This window comes from Macrobrachium rosenbergii, chromosome 32 (genome assembly GCF_040412425.1).
Source record: "Macrobrachium rosenbergii isolate ZJJX-2024 chromosome 32, ASM4041242v1, whole genome shotgun sequence".
Lineage (NCBI taxonomy): Eukaryota > Metazoa > Arthropoda > Malacostraca > Decapoda > Palaemonidae > Macrobrachium > Macrobrachium rosenbergii.
In genome coordinates, this window is record NC_089772.1 from 661,841 (window position 1) to 683,243 (window position 21,403).

General features: G+C 37.9%; 1 protein-coding gene across 4 annotated transcripts in view; it reads right to left on the reverse strand.

The window, feature by feature from the left end:
- The window catches only part of LOC136855600 (intermembrane lipid transfer protein VPS13A-like), a 315,401-nt gene extending 295,900 nt beyond the window's left edge, over positions 1-19,501 (reverse strand). For all 4 annotated transcript variants that reach the window (XM_067132695.1, XM_067132694.1, XM_067132693.1 and 1 more), the window contains exon 1: positions 19,259-19,501. The gene's annotated coding sequence lies outside the window, so the exon portion shown is untranslated. The remainder of the gene's footprint in view (positions 1-19,258) is intronic.
- Positions 19,502-21,403: the final 1,902 nt, after the last annotated feature.

Consider the following 21,403-nt stretch of genomic DNA (forward strand, 5'->3'; position numbering starts at 1 on the left):
CCATCTGCGAAATGAATTTTCCACACAATCTGCCAAATCTCATGCTGGAAATGAAAAATCTGAGTTAACATAAGGAAGCAGCGCTGCTTCCATCAGGAATAAGAGCGACAAACATGTTCATTCACTCATTCATTCATGAATACGCAAGAGTAAGTTTAGGAAGCACAGGATATTTTCAGTATTTCAGAGACATAACTTTAGACTACTGTGCATCTGGCTTGTTGAAACGGGAAGGATTCTGATTAGGTGGGACGGACATTCAAATCGATTTCAGTTCAGTGAAACACAATCTAGACATGATTTTCTCAGAGCCGCAAACACTAATCAAACAAACGTAGGTCAAATGAAAGTTCCAGGTTCATCTAATAACATGAAAAGAGATTCGAATCAGAGCCGTTTATATGAATACATCAAATTAACTTGAACTTCATATGGTGCAGATTCGAACTGAACTCATTTACTTGAGCCCATAGGTGTATCTCACCCCATGCCTGTTCCGGTTTGCCCACAGAAAACCTCGAATTGAAACCAACCTGACGTAACACATACCCGAATCGAATCCAATTTCCTGGAACAAAACCGCGAATCGAACCTTGATTCGTTTTCGAAAGAGGCTCGACAGGAATCGATTCACGAGCAGCGAGCGCGTCTTGCTGTCACCAGAAGTTCGCAGTGTTCCCCACAATGTCACCCTCTGCCAATTCCCATTTCGCCGAAAAATCAAAGACAAGAGAGACAGAGTTCCGAGTGAGTGCAGTGAACACTCAAATGAGTCACCGAATGCGAACCTCTGCATGCCCGCAAGCACTCGCTTCGTTTGCGAGATGCAATCGATACACTGCATCAGTTTGAGACCCCGAAACAGTCATGGCTCGTGAATCAGTGGGAAAAATTCGGTTACCGTGCACACGATCTGAATGGGAAAGTCAGTTTTGGTTTCAAAAGGAATTTCCAAAATAGAATTCTGAGCAATTGTAAGAAGTAAAAAAAAAAAAAAAAACTGATACATTGGTATTTTCCGGAGTAGCCTATTATACCGTGGAAAAAAAGTTACATGATTTAACGGTTAAATTTCAGAAAAAAACAAATACCTAGATGTTCCAAAGGAGTATAAATTAAAAAAAAATAAGAAAGCATGATTACGTTTACTTAAGGAACACAACGATGACAACTACTATTTTTTTCTTAGAGAAATATGCAAGTTAGCAAGACATACCAATTTAAATATCTAGCGATGCAAAACCCTTGCGTGGTGATTGTCCGACATGGAATCTGACCTCAAGAGTAGATGGCATTCGTGTAATATCCGATTAATGACTGGAATGGTTGCAAGCAATTGACCGATATTCATAGCCGGTGACTTAGTGATGTGTAGGAGATAGCGCAAGGAAAGTAACTGATAAGACGTATTGAGCGTTTACTATATAAAATAAATGCTGTTGATACTGCCATTTTGTTTAACAAAACCTGTAATAATAATAATAATAATAATAATAATAATAATAATAACAATAAATTTTATTTCAGCTCAAGGCCATATGCATAGAATATACAAAGTAGAGACAATAACATACGCACGATCTTGATACATGAGATAAAATGATAAAAAATGATAATCGGCAATATCTACAGTTGCTGAAGAAGTAGAAACAATAGTATTCATGATAAAGGTAATGACAGTAATAATATTGAGAATAATAGTAAAAAAAAACATTAAAAATTATAAGAGTTATAAAACAGATTGCTTACAATTAATTTCTAGCTAGGGACCTTAGGTTAGGCCCAGGAGGCTAAATACGAAAATTGAAATAGCAAAACTCTATAATGATAATAATCACAGTAATAATAAAAAGTAAAATAATATAATAACAATAAACGTAGACATATTCTGCAGATGACACTTCATAAATGCAAATATAGAGAATAAGTCATTTAAGGAACAGACGCCTCCCTCATTATCCCATCTTTCCACAATTTAGATCTTCTGCGTAGGATGCTTTGTATGATGGAATTGCTGCTGTTTCTCAGTCGGGTGATCAGACTGGACATTGTTCACCTTGCAATGATTTTTAAATTATCCAGGCGGGTTTCCATGAACATCTGCGTGGCGGAGTGGTAGCGAGGAGTGTTATGAGCGGAAGAGCAGCTGCAGTTTCGTGTCTCGGTGACAAAAGGCCAACCTCCTTGCAATCATGTTGCTAGTTGCGCATAGGTTGCAAAGCCTCTGTTCTATGTCTGCCGTATGTTTTAGGTCGTCCGTGATGACGTGGCCCAAATACGGGAATTCATGCACGAATTCCAGACGATGATTTCCGAGGAAAACTTGTGGTTCTGCAATATGCTCAAGTGATCTCGGGAGCAGCGACATGCACTGTGTCTTGGTTTCGTTGTATAGGATATCAAATTCCTCTGCATATCTGCGGGAAGTGTCGATCAGTCGCTGGAGACCTTCCACTGATGGGGAAATCAGATCCATATCGTTGCTGTAACAAAGGTTGTTTATAGTTTCGCTGATAGAGCATCTGATTGGAAATGAGTTCAGTTTGACATTCAGGGCATCTGTGTACGTATGGGGAGAGAATTGCCCCTTGTCGGAGCCCGCTTAGGGAGCCGAAGGTGCACGACAATACGTTGGCTCATTTGACACAGAATTACCGTGTGGAGAACCAACAATATAAAATGTAATTAAGTATAGAGGTGTACCTCTTTGTGCAGCTTCAGGAAGAGCTTCAGGTAGTTTACACTGTCAAATGCTTTAATCTACAAAACATGGGAATACAGGAGAGACTGATGATAGGCAATAGTTCAGCAATTCTTTCAGGATGTAGTTGCAGGTGTTGGTTGAGTAGTTTGCTTTAAATCCGAACTGGTTGTCTGTGGTGTGTAGAATGGGAAGAAGTCTCACTAGAAGAGCCCACTCAAGTATTGATGCAATTGCCAGGGTCAGCTGCATCCTTTAACTTGTTTTTGATTAATGGTACTATTGGAACTAAGAGTAGGGAGTCTGGGAGAAACTGGTGGATTATGCACGCATTGAATAGGGCAGCAAGCACGATGTATATTATCGGGAGGCAGAATGTGAAAGCTTCTGCAGGAAGACCACTGCAGCCGGACGATTTATCATTGGGTAAGTTGTTTATGGCATCGCAGATGTTACCTGGCGTAATACGATCAGTGAAATGAAACTGAACGTCATAAGTTCAGGATAGCGCTGAAGTGATCGCCCCACGTTCTCGCGATAGCCTTGTCACCAACGGCTTCTCCTACTCACTGTGATATCTTCTTAGTTTTGGGAGTTAGGGACTGAATGTCATTCCAAAGACGAGGGTAATCGCCCGATTCTAATTTTCTAGACACTGCATCTGCTCTTGGTTGCTTTTCATTCAGTCTGCAGTGCTTGAGAGCAAGTTTGAACTGCGCTCTCGCCTGTCCTCATTAGCAATGCAAAGTGCCCTTCCCTCGGGCTTCCATTTTGCCTCCACAGTAAAAACATTTCTCGTGAGTGTGTATACAGATCGTAAACACTGTGGAATTAATTAACAGCTCAGTCTAAACGCTGGCAGTAAAATACAAAATGTCCATCACTGCAAGTTACTTCTTGTTACTAGGTCGTTACCTAATTGTCATCTATTCACCGTTTTCTTGTTTAAGCCTGTGACTAAATTCTCATTATTTCCTTGCATTCAACTGTTGACAAAATGTTACAAAAATATTCAAGTTCCATCCATCAAAGTTCTTCGAAGTATATGAAACGATCGCTGGTTCAAATCATTCAGTGCAGATTATACTCTGCCTTGAAAATCTTATTACAGTAATGTTCAACATTCTCCATCATTCGTAAAAGCATTTCACCCATTTCTAGTTGAAGTTCACTGAACGTGCAGCCAGCCATCTTTTGGTCAGCAACGCTCCTGCACGTCTTTCTCAAGAGGGGCCCTTAACGCTAGCCGGAGGAATCTTGCCAAGCACAGTTACATCCAAACTCGAGTTTGGATGTAACTTCCCTGTTTACCAACCTACCAGTCAAGAAGACAGTGGAAGTAATAAAAAACAACAGAGAGGAAAGAGTTTACACATGTGACTGAGATCATGACGTGTTGACAGTGGTCGTCAGAATCAATGTGTTTAAGTGGGGCGAAAACCCATTTAATACAAAAAAATGGCGTGGCCATGGGTTTGAGTCTTTCACCGACCTTAGCTAACAATTTTAAGGAATGGCTTGAAACGGAAGAGGTAGGTAAATTAAATAAAGGGAACTTGAACATCATCAAAGGGGTAAGATGCGTGGATGACATCCTGATTATTTATAAGGGAGAAAGGGAAGGACTACACAAGTTCCTAGAAAACATAAATAAACTAAATGAACAAATCAAGTTCACAACAGAAGAAGAGAAGGAGGAAGAAATTCCTTTCTTGGGTGTACTGATAAATTGGGAAGGGGAAATTTTAAAATTCAAGGTACACAGAAAGAGGAGACACACCAATTCATACATACATATGTTCTCCAGTCATAGGACAGAAATTAAAATGGGAGTAATGACAGGGTTGGCCATCAGGGCTTATAGGATTTGCAGTCCTGAATTCCCAGATGAAGAGCTGGAATACCTGAGAGAGTTTTAGGAGATTAGGATACCCTAAATACTGGTGGGAATGGGCACACATTAAGGCAAGAAAAAACTATTTTGGGGAGAGGGAAGGGATAGAAAAGGGACATTTGAAAGGAAAGAAAATAATTACAATCCCGGACAACAACAGTATTGCACCCATCAACAAGAAGCTACATGATTTCAAACTGATAGGCAGCTACAAAAACACCATTGTGAATAAAATAGTTAGAAACAAGAGGTCAGTAGAGGGGGAAGAGGTAAGGGTGGGGGGATTACACGACAGCGTGTCTAGATTGTGAAGAGCATTACTTTGGCAAAAGCGGCAAATCCTGCAAAGAACGAAGAAAACAGCACATACAAAATACAGGCACTACAACCAGACGTCGGCGGCTGCCAAGCACTGTTGGGAAAAAGACCACAAAATAGACTGGGAGAATCTGAATATTTTTGTACAGGAACACTAACAAAATGGCCAGACTGACTGTAGAGAATGCCTTCATAACATGTGCAAACAAGGTAATGGCAGGCAATACTAGAAATGGATTTGAAGACAGCCTATCAAGAAAAATCGTACACTCTGCAATAGAAAAGAAACACAAAAACACAAGAGACCACATGGGCAATGCACACCTAGAAGAAGCTGCAGGTAGTGAAAGGCCAAGGTCACGAGGGCAGGGCACACAGGAGAAGGAGGGTAATCAAAGGATTAAAGAAGCCAGCATATGAAACTGGAAAAACAAGGCTTTAATCCACTACCCCACACACATGTAAATACAGCTGGATTACGTGTCCGGCCATTCTATGGATACTGACAATGTTAGTCCTAGAAAGCTTGTAACTTTTCTCGAATAAATATCTCCACTAGATACCACCCAGTTTCAATGAGGTCATGTTAACAATTGTATTAATGTACAGAACAACTGTGTATGAGATAAAGTTAATATATGTATACACACATACACACACACACACACACACACACACACACACATATATATATATATATATATATATATATATATATATATATATATATATATATATATATATATATACATGTGTCTGCATGTGTGAAGAAGTATGGTGCAATGTTCTGCCACCATCTATCTACCCAACTAACATGTAAAAACATATACATAGCTCCAAAAGTTAGCATGTTATACAGTAAACCGGAAATTTTTTAAAGTATTTCACTTACTGCATTTTTTGGGTTACAGTGGAATCCATCCATATTTGCAAAAGAATTGTGCAGTCACATAAAAGTACGTGTGAATTCATAATATAAATTGAGAAGAAGAAGGATTAAGACAGCATAGACATACAGTAGCTTCCTTGTTTCTGCGCAAACATGATTATTCAACATTTATCAATGAGGTCGGATGTCTGTGGAAAAAATGAATCGTTGGAGGGAGATGGAGAAGGCTCCCGGCAAGAGGGCCTCAAGTTCTAACGTTCTCAAGTTCAAGGGAGCCCTTTGGCAACAGACGACTCCAGTATGGTGCTGAACTACTGCATCAGCGGCTTAGAGACAAGGAAAACAAAGATGAAGCGAAAAGGAGAAAAGAAAAGAAACCGTCTTACTTTTCTAGTGACTGACCCGTCTTCCTTGTCTGTTGAAGTCATTCCTACGTTCAAGGCAAGGACCCCAGGTCACGAATAGTGATTTGATCTTCATTACTCCTACGTCACTGGTTGGAGTTATTCTTGTAAGGAATTTTTTTTTTTTTAACAACAGACCTTCACAAAGGATTATATACAGCAGCCTCATTACGTTCTGCGGCTTTATTACTCACTATCAGTGCTGCAAATCCGGCTGGTGTAACTTCTGTTCAAAATCTTATGCATCATGACGTTGCAATGACTATGGTCAACGACTCGCCTGGAAAACCGGCCAAACTTTAGGCTTTAGGAATTAGAATAACAAATATATTTTTCAGACATAAAAAAGTTCATATTTATCACACCATTGTAGCAAAAGCATTACGAAACCCAGCCATTGCAGTACACAATGATTTGTATAAACAAAAAAATCATGAAAATGAAAACGACCATCACAGAAAGGCTGCCGCCACGTCATGGATGGCCAACTTCGAAGTTTACCATGAAGTGGCCCTCCACATATCATTGAGGAGCTTGTGTTGATCGGCATATTTCTACGCTGAAGACACTGCATCAGGAAAAAATATACTTAGAAATTGAGCAGGATATAAATTTTTCAAACAGAGCCTCGATGGCCAAGTCGGTTAGAGCAGCAGCTTCGGACTTCATAGAGGTCTGTGGTGCGGGTTGAAATCCGCAGCCGACCGGTCAGAGAGGCGGACACTTTGCTATCCGTGTAGACACCTCGGGATTATGTCTGCAATCAACGGATAGGTTTGCTTAAAAGCAAATGGGTGTTACAGACTAATACACACACAAACAAAGCCACTCCATCTCCTAAAAACATAACAGACACCTCACATGTCTCGACTGTCAACGTAACCACGCAACAAACTTCTCGCTGCTGGGAGAAAGGGCGCTGGTGACTGGTACAATACATGTACGTACGCTACCGGGGTCTAAGCGATGACAGGTAGGGCAGCCGATCAAGACTACGGTCTAAAGGTCTAACCCAAAGCCAAATCAAAGTCCTTCAAAGAAGGCATCGTGCTTACCCCATACAAATGGGAAAAAAGCATGTTAAAAGAAGAAGAATATAAAATTCTCGGACAGCTTCACTAAATGCAGCTCTTGGAATACACAGATTCGTCTGTGGAGCCTACTCACGAGTATTGAACGTGAGCTTCATCCCAATAAAATAACATGTTTTCATCTGGTACATCAAAATTCCTCAGACAAGTGAGGCGAAACTGATCAATGAGCTGCTGTGGTTGGATTATGAAAGTTGTTACCCGACCAGAAACGTTGCCACGCCTGACATCCAAGTCATCTCAGGTGGCCCCTTTGGCTGTCTTACTCCAGCCAGTAACCTTCTGTCCAATCCTCAACATTTCGGCTGTGCTATATCCAGCCAGGGAACCATAAATTTCGCTCTGCGTGCCGATTTTGAAAAACTTTTATTCCAAAAACTGCTTAATAATATATTCATTTGTTACTTGTTTTGCTTCTGTTTAGTTAGACTCACATATATAACTCTTACTTTTTTTATATACATATAAGCATTTTATTTGGAGGTATGCAAGAAAACAGAGGGGTGTTAGATTTCTTTTAAATGAAAGTGCGCAACTAACAATGATGATGATAATATTATTAATGGTAGATACAGCATGCATTGGTGTTTTCATAATAATCAAAAGCAATTTCGTTAATAATGAATTAGAATTTGGAAGAGAGAGAGAGAGAGAGAGAGAGAGAGAGAGAGAGAGAGAGAGAGAGGGAGAGAGAGAGAGGTGCCGCACAGCTCACTGAACGAGTAATGATCTTAAGGTAGCAGCAGGAAGGCGAATCCTCCTTCCCTTTCCTGCATCAGAACCCACGACCGGCATCACAGCGGTTCCAAGAATTCCGGAGTAAATCCAGTAATTTAAGACCCATTGAGACAAAGGGCCGAGATGTCCAAATTTGCGCAGATCGTTTCGGGTGGAGCCTCACAAACAGGCCAACGTTGGAAGTCCAGTGACTCACCTCAGAGGCGGAGAGACGGAAAAACATCGAACATCAAATATTCGATTAGGGAAGCTTTTGTTATGAACGATACCAGAGAGTGGCTGAGGTACCTTTTGTTGTCGTTTTATTTTGCTGATGTTATGGCCATACAAGAAAGTGGCCTTGGACCGGCTATTTTAGGAGCGCACTCAGTGTGGAAATATATTATAATATTGTTAATGGTTATGTTACGCTTATTTGAAGTCCGAAAATTGCGAAGAGAGAGTTTCGACATTGGTGACCCGGAGAGCCCACATGAAGGGATGGATTTCGGAAGCGTCCCCTATACCACAGCACGGAATGGCCCCCACCCCAACTCACACCACAGGAGCAGCAATGAAATTATATTTTTAATATATCTCATGTTCTAAACTTTTCCTTCGAACTTGATAAACTGCAGTATTGCGAAGCAATTGCCGAATCTTCACGCAAAATTGCAATATATGGGCATTTGCCTGCAATCTGCGTACCATGATTAAGATTTTTCGATCTCTTTGTTTAGTAACTGAAAGCAATGACAATGCAAAAGGATCAGATTCATTCATTTGATATTTCCAACTTATAGCTCTATATATTCCTGCTGCAAAAGGATGCGGCCACGGCCTAATTTACAGCTTGCACTCTGTTGCAGTAATCGAAGGTGCAACGGGAGCATCAGAGAACCTGGGGGTCGATACGGTTAGTCACCACTGCTGTCTGGCTGCTTATTATTTTCCTTGTGACTGTTTTTGTTTTCCGTTTCATTGCTGGCAAACTATCAGTGACCTCTTCATTTTGTTGTTCACATTATAAGCAGGCGATCTCTCCTAGGCAGATTACATAATCTGATTCCAAACTTGTTTTTCAGTTATTACAGATGTTCCACTGGTAGGCCAACTTCAAGGATTGGCTTTGACAAGGGTGGCAGCACTTGGCAGAGGTCGCGGAAAATATGGTGTTCGAGCAATTCCCTATATAACTCAAACACACCCTTCCTGCCTTAAAGAAGACAGAAATGAAAAACAACGGACAAGGGGATACAAGTTCTTATCCCAGGCAATTTTTCTTTACAGTCCCTTCCGTACTTTTCTGAATAAAAACCAAAAGACAAGGCACTGCAATTCTGATCAGAGAATTCTTTCTTGAAAATTTCCACTACCGTCAAGAACATGTAAAAAAAATAAAACTGAACCTGGAAAAAACATAGATTTCAAGATAAAACAGAAAAATTAAATAAGGATGGCCCTTATTATTTTACGGTATCTCTCATCATTAGCTAGGACTTTTTTTTGTATGAAATTGATTCTCATTTAATCTTCTTAACAAGAGAAAAGGAGGGTGTTTACTTGTCCATAGCATAATGTTATATCTTCTTATTACAGTTATAACAAAGCATAAGAGAATCCTCGGCAGATAATGTTAACAATATTTCCCGTTTCATTTATTCCTCGCTTCCCCGCAGGAGAATTCTCCACACTCGTTTCTGAACGGATGTTAAGTTTTAGTAAAACATGATCTAATTGAAATAAAAATGACAGAAAGCAATTCGTTCAGGTGGAGTATAAAATTGTCCGTGGACTGGAGGGCATCTAGTCACATGGCACAGCGGGAATCTGAAAATTTCGCATCATAACCAAGGTTTGTTTATTTACCTTTTTTTTTTTAGATCTCAACCTCTATCTCCGAAATTGTTGAGGCCATTCCGGTTCATATTTTGGCGGAGAATGAAAGGAAAAGCTCTCATAATAATCATACTAATGGACAGATCGAAATCTCTCTGACCACGAAGAAAATGCGAAGGATATTGCTAGTATGCGAAAGCAGTCCAATCCGTCATTTTTGCTGGGCCGAAGAGCGTTCTTCTGAGTTTGTGCAGGAGGTGGGCAAATGGCGCTTCGAAACTTTAATCCCTGCATCGTAGTTCCATTCTTTCATTATACAATTTGGAAGTTTTATCTTTAAAACTGCTGAGACATTTCAAGGCCAAACCTAGGAACATAAAAATAAGAGCCTGAAGAGTAGCAATACGTGAATCTAATCTTGAAACTGGGGTTTTAAGTAGAAACTCGTCTACGAGAACATCTGCAAAATAGAACTTTCAGTCTCATTTTTGCTGTGATATTCACTCAAGAAGAGAGTTATTAACAATCCCAAAATGGAACAGGCAAGCATAAAAGATAAGAATGATAAAGAGGCAACTTAGAGGATAAGTGCTCCTTAGTAAGACGATGTATGCTGAAAAAAATCTCTAAAGGTTCCAATAATTCTTACAAAAATCACTTTATTACTAAAGGTAAATATAAGTCGATTACAATAATAGCTTTATCTTTGTTAAATGCTGAAGCGAACTTATGAAGTTTGTTGTGACGACAAGGTTCCAAAAATCCAATTCGTAACGCACATCAGTTAATGTATATGAGTACATCGATAAAATAACGAGAATAATGATTATAGAAATTAATTCCCTGTAAGAATTCCCCTAATACCAAGAAAGGCAATTCCCCGACATAACGAATTATAATTTTACCAGCTGAATTCAGTATACGACTTATTGATTGACACAAGTTGGTATTATTACAATTTTTCGAAATGTGTGCACGTCCAATTTTGAATATGTGCCCACAACGTCAAAAATGACAGTTATATGAAAGAGGGTCGTTACAGCAAGTCCCTTCATGCCGGGTATTCGTATAGCAAGCGGCCAGTAGCAAGAGAATCCAGCCGCGGGGCTAGACAACGGCAAGCCTAAATGTAGGATTCCTCCACCAGTAAACATTATTCTTAAAATATATTACATTCAACCACTGGGAAGTCCATCAACCATGCAAAATAGTGAAGAACATTTATAGCACAAAGGTAAGAACCAAATGGCTTCCTTCTAGTTTATAAATGAACATTAAATCAAGCCTGGTCCACTCTTTTCATTCTTTGACAGAACGAAAAGGCGAAAAAACGAACAAACATGCAAACAAACACGTACAAAACAAAGAACGCTAGAAGAAGAAGAAGAAGAAGAAGAAGAAGAAGAAGAAGAAGAAGAAGAAGAAGAAGAAGAAGAAGAAGAAGAAGAAGAAGAAGATAACAGCAGAGTAAGAAGAGGTTTGGGAGTCTGTGACAATGTCATTTTTTTCAAGAAAATGTGTTGATCTTTTACAATGATCTATTCTTAAATAAATCTAAAAAGGAGCTATCTCCCCCCATTTTTTTTTTTCAACAAGAATAGAGAAAAATTTCATTCGATCAATGGATTCAACATATAGACATACACACACATTATATATATATATATATATATATATATATATATATATATATATATATATATATATATATATATATATATATATATATATATATATATATATATATATATATATATATATTCTTCCATATTTTCAAAAAATTCGTCTCTCAGTCGTCAGCTTTGAGTAGGAAATTAGCGGCAGGAAAGGACGCCATGTCACATTTGAACAAGGGGCAGGTCTAAAACCCCCAGGTCACCCGATTTTGGAGTTGAACAATACCACTCTTCAAGTCCCCGCCCATCGGATGTTTTTTGGTGGTTAGGTAGCCGTTAGGCCCAAAAGAGTGACTTAGGGATGTAAGTGGGCTGCTCTCCTTACCTTTAAGAGTCTTAGCCATAAGATCTATTTCTCTTCGAACTTTGTACTGGAGGAAATTACTTTTCAGGTCGACGGTCGACCCGTGTCCTGTGCCGACACCGAAAACAACCTCGAAGGAGATGCTTCGCGCCCACACTCCGCACTCCACTATACTCCACCAACAGGCCCAGACATAAGTTCAAGCAGTCCCCTTTCCTTTGTACACTGGCGTTGTGAACTTCAGCGGCCGACGGTCGTTCTCCACAAGCGAGTCCAGCCACAGATGCAATCAGAAATCCTGCTACTCTGCTCCCAAGTGGTCGATCCCAGCCTTGTGAATTAATTCCACTTAGACGTACTGCCATTTAAGATAAGCAAGACCGTCCTGATACGCAGTCCCGGGGCACTAACCAGTCCCCCTCCCCCATTGTGCACAAGCGCCTGAGTTCAAAAGTCCTGCAACCAGTATTAGCCGTGTCCCCCAGAGTTGCTATTCACTGTCTAATATTATTGCACATTGCATGTGCTTGCAAGCCGCACAGTCGGTTATTTTCAGATTCATTTAGTGATTGCTTCAATTGTAAATAAATTCAGTTAAAGTAACCAGTGATCATTTCCCATGGTGACCTTACCCTTCCAGGTGAATTACTGGTGATTAAGGTACGTCACACCCACTCTCCATCCATTTTATTACATTCTGGGTGCTCTATGTTGGCCTTGTAGGTAGTCCCCAATAAAAAAATCTCTTTACATTCCTCCAACAGTCCCCAGAACGTATATATATATATATATATATATATATATATATATATATATATATATATATATATATATATATATATATATATATATATATATATATATATATATATATTTATATATATATATATTGTCAGTATGCTGGCCTTTTTCAGTATTAATTATGTTAATTGTTATTTTGCATTCAGCCATTTGGGCAGTGTTCAGTAAGGACGTTGTTTATTCTCCTCACCAGCCTGTTCGTGCGAAACAAACAATTAATTGTTTCTGTCTTTCTCTTAGCAACCCCCTACCCCTCCCCGGGGAGTTTACTTCTTGACCCGTGGAAGATGGAATAAGATCTGTTGTCTGAGCCATTGATGGAGTTTGTTGTGGTTGGCTGCTATACTGGACTGCCTAGCCCTTCGTTGGCTGAGTCGGTTGAGCTTCAGACTGTCACTCGATGGGCCAGAGTTCATTTCCCCCGGCCGGCTGATGAAGAGTTAGAGGAATTTATTTCTGGTGATAGAAATTCATTTCTCACTATAATGTGGTTCGGATTCCACAATAAGCTGTAGGTCCTGTTGCTAAGTAACCAATTGGTTCTTAGCCACGTAAAATAAGTCTAATCCTTCGGGCCAGCCCTAGGAGAGCTGTTAATCAGCTCAGTGGTCTGGTAAAACTAAGGTATACTTAACTGGACTGCCTGTAGAGTTACCAGCTGCGATTATTGCACTCTGTTGCCAGTCTGCATTGAAATCATGTGGATTGCCAGTCCTGTTGGAGCGTAGCAGGCCCTGCTGTTTAAACCATCGTTTTGGAGCTTACGCTTCTTCCATCTTCACCCTTGGCTTAGTTAAGCTGCCAAGGGGTCCTTGAAAGGATCACGGCTTTTGTGGGTGTCACTGCCCAGGTGTCGTTTGGGACCCTGTATCCCTATGTATCTTGGGATTATCTCCAGATATGGAGTTTGATGTGTTGAGGGGATCACGGCCGGATATCAAAGTCCTGGTTGATATACTTAATTTAGTGTGTATATTGTTAGGTTACTCTTTCTTTTTAACGTTCTCCTGCTATCTGGGCCCCCTATGTGAGTGAAGATGTGTTGTTTTCTTTTTGTAATAGTGTAATTACTATGGGTATTATAGTGTAATGGTAACTGTGTTTTTGATTATGTATATATTAAGAGGTTCAGGTGCTGTTTCCGCCTTGTGTTTATGCATCAAATATTTAGTGGTTTTTGTCACTGTTTCTTTGTCCCCCTTGAATCAGCTTTCACACTCTGGTATTTGTATGCACGATTCCACCCATTGAAGACTTCGTTACTGTACGGTGAACATTCGTACTTAAAGATTTGGAAGTGTTTATGGTGTGATGGTCAAAAAGGCCATTACAATATATACATTTATATATATATACAAATATATATACATATATATATTATATATTATATATTACGTATTACACATTGCATATTTATTTATACATATATTTATATATATATAACATATATATATATATATATATATATATATATATATATATATATTACATATATATAAATATATATATATATATATATATATATATATATATTATATAATATATATATTACATAATATATTTTATATATATATATATATATATATATATATATATATATATATATATATATATATATATATATATATATATATATATTATATACGATAATTCAGAGCTTTGAGGGTTGCTCCGTAAAAACACATGCTCATTATGAATAATAATAACTTAGAAAGCCAGCTATGCATCAGCAATTATAAACTTACAGTATTTTTGTTTATAGTCTCCTTGCGCAACAATTGGTTACCTGGCAATACTTAGTGCTGACCCAAATTTGTACAAAAACCATTATTCGAATGACTGACGAACTCTCATAAAAAAAATCGACAGAAAAATAAACCAGTCGAACACTAAGAAGACATCTCTTATGGAGTTTTTAAACAACTTTCTGACAAAGAAAAAACTCTGTAGTCCATCACTCAGAACACTGGGAGAATTAATCACGAATAAATATGCTACAACATATATTTGAAAACAGACTTTACTGCTGATGCGCCACACTTACACAGTATATTGCTTATACCTCCCAGTGTATTTTAGCCCTCCAGTACACATGTATACCTGCTAGGTATCTCGTACAAAAGCACGCGCGTTCATCCTGCGTATACGCAACGAATGCCTAGATATATAAGTATATACATACACACATATGTGTGCAATAATGAAAAAAATTCATAATTATCCATGTCCGGTATAATGCTGAAGATAGTTGACTTCAGTTCACCTGAATTCGCAAGGAATCTGTACAACTGAGTCGATCATTATTAGCATACCTCTCTTGATAGCCGAATGGACAAGTCTCTATTGCCTATATATCTCACCCAAATGACATGTTCGAATCTTGGTTGGGGCAGATGAACTTATCGTATGTAATGCCCTATAGGTGTAAGTTATTACATGGTATCAGTACCACTGACCACATATCAGTACCACACATACACAAACACACACATTATATATATACACATATACATACATATATACATATATATATATATATATATATATATATATATATATATATATATATATATATACTTTGTACTGTGTATGTACAGTGTGTGTATATATGTGTGTGTGTTTATTACAGTAGGCCTTTTCACCCTAGAGCAGGTGACACAGAATGGACCAGCCTTCCGGCTGTGGTAAAATCATTTATGGTCAGTACATGCTGAAATAATCATACTGTCCTTGACAGCAGCCTCTGTTCTCTCAATGTTATGACCAGACCAATTGCTGATGGTTTCACTACTGACAGTTTCTTGTATCGGCATCATATCACTGTTCTTGACTATGTCAAATGATCTGCCACCATTTGCGGGTCTTCTTTAAAATGGCCACAAGAGCTCAGTTGACATAATTATATACAACTCTCCCAGTGGTTATGCGAAAGGACAAGCTCCAGCCATCTTCTCCCTTTCATCAGTCTCATACATATGAAACTTCTATAATTGCCCTTGTGGTATCATTTCTCAATCTGTCCTGCCAACTCTTAATATTCTTCTAAAAACGTTGTTTCAAATGGAAAAAATCTTTTAGCTATAGTTTGGCTGTCAAACCATGATTCACGTCGGGGCAACATTACAGATCGGGCAATGCCTTTGCGGTCAGGTCACCCTTCCTTGGTACCTTTGCAGTGACTTCCAGTTCCTAATCCTAAGGCTTTGTTTCCTCACCACATAACCTGTGAACGTCTAGTTAGTGTAAGGGGTGTCATTTCAGATTCAGATATATCATATCTGCACTGATCATATAGCCTACATCATAACCTAATTTTGCTATCTGCAAAGTTTCTTCAGTATATATTCATTCACTCCTTAGTGCATTCAGGTCCTCTTCAGATTCTGGCATATCAACCATCTCCAATTCATGGCCTCCTCACATGAATGTTCCACCCAGTGTCGTCTCCTTTCTTCTGAGGCTCTTATGGGCCCATCCTACTTCCTCGTTGGACGGGTCGATATCGTACTCGGCTAGCACTCTGCTGGGCCCGCGTTCGACTCTCCGGCTGGCCAATGAAGAATTAGAGGAATTTATTTCTGGTGATAGAAATTCATTTCTCGGTATAGTGTGGTTCGGATTCAGCAATAAGCTCTAGGAGAGCTGTTGATCAGCTCCTCAGTGGTCTGATTAAACTAAGGTATACTTGACTCCCCCTTCTGACAAGTCTTTTCCTATTTGCTTTTCACCCATGGATATGTCACCCATATTCCTGTGGGTTACCCTGACACAAATACCACTCCCTGAAATGCAAGGCTTCGTTACCATCACCAGCTTGCTCGTCCAAAGCCTGATCATGAGTTTTACACTACAATAAAATAACATAAGTCTGAAACGTCATCGATATCTGTATTCAGCATAGGCCTACTCCACTTTGCGTTCTTCACTTTCTCCCTGAAATGTGTCTGCATTTATCTTTTCCTTTTGCCTCATCTTTATTATCTCATCCGATACCAAGAATCAGTCTTTTTTTTATATGTGAATATATATATATATATATATATATATATATATATATATATATATATATATATATATATATATATATATATATTATACATATAATAGATTTTTGTCATGTGAAACTCCTTTTAAATTAATTTATTTACTTTTTGGTTCCTATTTTAATTTATTACGACGTCAATAACCTAGATGTTGTGACGCCACTTTTAGTAGCCACAACCAATTAATCAGTCAAACCCCATATATATCCCATTACCTCCTCTACCACAAAATCTTAGGCATCTCAATCTCCTTCCGTTTATTGCCATCCAAAAGTTCCATTCTAACGCCAGGTCTCCTTCTCAGTCAGCCTTCACCTGAAAAAAGCGCTTGTTCGCCACTTCCAATTCATACGCTCTTCCGTTCATCCACGTCATCTGCAAGATGCATGAACAATGTCTCACCGCTGCCTATCTATTCTTAGACTGGCATCACTTCATTCAACGGTATCAAACACAACCAAACACTATTCACCGATCATACAACGACAAACAGACGGATTAACAATAATACTATATGAAACGGAAAGCGTACCCAAATATATAAATTTTGAGGATAACTCTCTGTAAAATCAAAAGAGCCACTGGCCTTATGCGCTGTGTAGAACGAAGGTTAGGGCTTATGGACGGTGCATAATGTCCCTCGTGTCGGCACTTGCAGTCTCGACCCTTTATCATAATATTCTATTTCATCCTTACCATATTAACGATAGCCTATCCTTACCACGCCTCGGTTTCTAGGCCTAGGTATTTGCATAATCTTACTGATTCAGCAGCAGATTATCACTCTTTTTTCTTTTCTTCTTATTTTAAAATCACACTACCCTTTTTGCTCATTTCTTCTTTGATCCCGATCACGACAACGGCACACGCTTACCCCTTCCAACGACATTCAAAAGATAGAAAAAAAGAAAGTAACTCGTCCAATTTAAAAAAAAAAAAAAAGCCATGATCTATGCACTGAGGATTTGAGGGCTGAAATTTTATACTTTCCTTTGAACTGCAGGAGCATTCTACTATCAGACAAGTCTATTTAATCTCCCTAGTTAAGTAAACCACTCTTCTCTCTCTCTCTATACATATATACAGTATATATATATACATACATATATATATATATATATATATATATATATATATATATAATTAATAATCATCAATAATATATAGAGGACACAATCATCAATAAAGATGTACAAGCTTTCTTTATTCCAAAGTTTCGTAATTATCCATTTAATGACATCATCAGGGCTGTTAAAATGAAACATAAAATTCCTTGTAAAATTGTAAAAACTAAAAATTAAGAATTTAAAAAAGGTAAAAATTATTCTTACCAAATTGTGTTCATTCCCTCAATTTTAATGTTGCATATACATCTTAAATTTGGTAATAATAATTTTTACCTTTTTAAATTCTTAATTTTTAGTTTTTACAATTTTACAAGGAATTTTATGTTTCATTTTAACAGCCCTGTTGATGTAATTAAATGGATAATTACGAAACGTTGGTATAAAGGCACTGTACATCTGTGTGTGTCCTCTACCCCTTATTGATGATTATTAATATATATTATATATATATATATATATATATATATATATATATATATATATATATATATATATATATATATATATATATATATTATATATATATAGTATGCATTCCGAATGCATTATCTCCTCGCGATAGCACTGAGAAATCGACCTGACAAAGATGATGGAAATTAGCATGAATGGACACGAAAACGTCTCTAGAGACATCCGTTTTATTCGTAATGCAAGTTTACGCATTTACTGCAGCCTGTAGCCTGGTGTTAAAAGAACGTAGGGAATAACTTGCGTTTGGCAGCGAACTGTCTGCTAATTTCTGGGAAGGAGCAGTTATATTGGCAATCAATTCTGGGTGTTTTGCAGATTAACTTTTTTACTCCCCCGTACAAACCCTTTGGAAACTGCGGACGAAGCTTCCCTGGTGGCTTGAAGCATTATTATCCTATTATGTCTCAACCCTGGTGTTAACAGGTCTAGGATTTAGACTGTGCCCCGTCTTCAATTTGTTGACAATCACTAAAATAATCTCTAGGTCCATGATAAGGGCAATATCAGCTTATCATCACTCATTAATCCCAAGTAATACAATTTTTGGAAACCACCGGTCACTATCCAAATTCACCTTCACCGTATCGAACAAAAACCAAGGACACTCAAACGTACAGTATAATATAAACAAATAATGATGTAAGACTGACATAAGCGAGCGAGTATCAATGCCCATGACATCCGATACCAAGAGTAACAAGTATGGATGGCCCCGAATCTAATCGAACTCATGATAAACTGCGACCCTGATATCGTATTCCATGACACATTGCAAGATGGTAAACATGCTCAACGAAAGATGAACCTATCGATTAAACGTTTGTCGCCTTATGGTAAGAAGCAAGTGGAAAATCACTTGCTTTGTCAACATTCGACAAGCATTTTTGTATTCATTCTAAGGTGTATTTGATACATTATAAGGGCGATTAGAAAATATCAAGCCGTGTCTTCGATGAAGCAGCAATACGTTGTTTGATACTTACCGATTTTTGTGTACCAGCTGTTACCAACTCGACCACCCTTGCCGAAGAGAAGGGTCTGTCTTTTACATCATTTGCTGGCTGTAAGGCTTTCCAGAGAACACTTGGTAACAGGACCGAGATTGTCAGTGATATGTGTAAAGCACGCTATAACCAGGACACCACCAATCACGTGATATAACGTAATCCAAGAGAGAAGGGTCTGAACTTGTCAGGGTTCCTGTCTTCTCCGAGAGGCTGTTGCGCCAGCTGTAGTGCGCGGTTAACAACTAGTCTTTTACCTGCCCATTTATGAGAATCATATACGTTTATAGATTTTGATTTCTGCCACCGGGCGATGAAGACGTAGCATTGTCTTTTATCAAGGCTATTCAATACGATTATAATTGTTATTATGATAACAAAAAATTATTATTACTCGAATTATGTCAATATTGATTCTCGTCAACTGTTACAACACCTTTCAAATCAAGGCATTGTATTTCCATTTGGTTAACATTTTCTTTGCAATGAGCCGACGATATACATCCGAATGATATATAAAATCAGGAGAGACGCGGTTATTCCGATGTTCAATCCACTATACAGCAACCCTCTGCCTAGAGCAACCACAGTAGGGTCACGCAGAGCATTCTGGGAACTCATTGATCGGAAAGTCAGCAGCATAGATATACAGAAAGAGATGGATCGCACCTCGGGTTGGCTTGGCCGCCATGACAGCGGGTGGTTTGAGTGACTCCGCAATACTGTTTGATATTTAGTTCTGGTTAACGTATTGTCTGTTGCTGTTGATAAGATTGGTATTCTTTTAAATAGGAGAGATTAAGGGACGCCTGACGACACTGGTGCTGTGGTGTGTTTAACTTGTGGTTAAGACAAACTTTTGGCTGAAAAATGTAGCCATGATTTCGGCTAATTCAGTAGACCTACCATGACATGTCTGCAATAATAAACTCCATTATATAGAGGTTGTTCGAAAAAGCTCATAACTCCTCTTGTTCATTTCCCAGATTTAGCCGACCTCGTGTCAAGCACAGGCTCTTGGTCCATAGAACCACCTTTGTAGATGCTGGTATTTCTCTCTCTCTCTCTCTCTCTCTCTCTCTCTCTCTCTCTCTCTCTCTCTCTCTCTCTCAATTTGTTATTTGTTAGATCTAAAGTCGCCAGATTTAATAACGGGGATTTATTTATTTTGACTGAAAGGAACTGCATTATGCTATCTTTTTAAATTTAGAGTAGAGTTTGTATGTTACTTTTAGTTAAATACAAGAAAAAATATGAGATTATACTCTTAACGTCCACCTTAAATAAAGCTTGACTTCTCTTTACAAAAAAAAAAAAAAAGTAACTGAAGCTGATAAGATTAAGACACTCCCTGTAGGTGCTTCCTTTTTCTTCCGTAAAATAAAAAAGTAACAATCAATAAGGGATAAAAAATAACTAATCCACTAACATGTACCGACAGACAACAGAGGCAAGTTTCTACTATAGCCAAAACAAGAATTATTAGAAACACAAGAATATCAACTGTTAATAACTCGCCAAAAAAAATGAAAACTCTCTCTCTCTCTCTCTCTCTCTCTCTCTCTCTCTCTCTCTCTCTCTCTCTTTGGACATAATTTCCAGTTTTTTCTGCCTTGGCAAAATTTACATAAGTAGATTGATCCTTACATATTTTTCCAGTAATAATTTCCATCTTGAAACTCAAATCCTGCTTTCATGAGACACATTACTTCTTTATATATATATATATATATATATATATATATATATATATATATATATATATATATATATATATATATATATATATATATACAGTATATATATATACATATATATATATATATATATGTACAGTATATATATATATATATATATATATATATATATATATATATATATATATATATATATATATATATATATATATATATATATATATATTCGTTGGACTCGAGTGTAAATGATGAAACCACTAATAACTTAGAATGATTAATTCTTCAGGTATTAGAAATGCATCGCTTAATGACCGGTCAGTATTAAATAAAAATATTTTTTTACCCCCAAATGCTAATGAGTTCCAAATATTCTTTTTCGTAACGTAGCATAAATTTTTAATATATTCGTTCTGACAAATTGATGAAA